This window comes from Elephantulus edwardii, unplaced genomic scaffold, assembly GCF_000299155.1.
Source record: "Elephantulus edwardii isolate Elephantulus edwardi_28Jun2011 unplaced genomic scaffold, EleEdw1.0 scaffold00059, whole genome shotgun sequence".
In the NCBI taxonomy this organism is placed as follows: domain Eukaryota; kingdom Metazoa; phylum Chordata; class Mammalia; order Macroscelidea; family Macroscelididae; genus Elephantulus; species Elephantulus edwardii.
This window is the reverse complement of record NW_006399809.1, coordinates 13,040,306-13,041,174: the sequence shown is the minus strand read 5'-3', so window position 1 is coordinate 13,041,174 and position 869 is coordinate 13,040,306.

The following is an 869-nucleotide window of genomic DNA, read 5'->3' as shown; positions in this document are numbered from 1 at the left end:
AGGACAGAGCAGAGTTTAGGGCTGTTGTACATAGGGTCGCTATGAGTCGCAAGCAACTCGATGGCACATAACAACAACAACAACCATTTTGAAAGTAAAATCTGCAGGCGTATGTAATAAATTCTATCTGGGCTTCAGATATAGAAGGTAACTTAAATCACTTCAAGAAAATGGGGAATCCAAGAGCAGAGCACATCATAAGGCTGGTTCTAATGACAAATGGTTAGTTGACTGCTGCTACTAGAGCTAGCTTCCCCTGCCAGTGTAAGCAGCCATTGCTATAGTGTGGCTGTAGTGAGCAAGAACGTGTTTCCTTGTCAAAGTTACCTGGTAAACCTTCCCTCCAACCCTTCTCCTTTAACATTGTGGTAAGTAAAAGAATAACAACATATTTGTCAATTTTAAAAGGTTCCAGGTACAAATCAGTGGCATTGTTCTCAACATGCTGTGCAACCATTACCACAATCTGTTTCCATATCCTCCATCAGCCTTAACAGAAGCTTACTGCTGCAAGCAGAATCTAGGGAATGCTGATGGTGTAATCAGTAGTGAGTTGTGCTCCTAGTCATTGCCTCTCTAGGTATTCAGCAACAACAATGAAAAGAAGCAGAGAGAGAGAGAGAGAGAAGCAATAACCAGGCCCCTCAGTGGTGCAGTGGTTAAGTGGTCAAATGCTTGTCTGCTAACTGAGCAGTGGCTGTTCCACTTTATCATTGACTCAGGAGGATAAAGATTGATAATTTCGTTTCCATACATATTCTCCACTGGGAAACCCTGTGAAGCAGTTCCATAGGTTGGCCATTATAAATTGGAATTTAACCTGTGCCTACAGGTGAAAAATGGCTTCCTATTTAACCTTCCCTTCCATA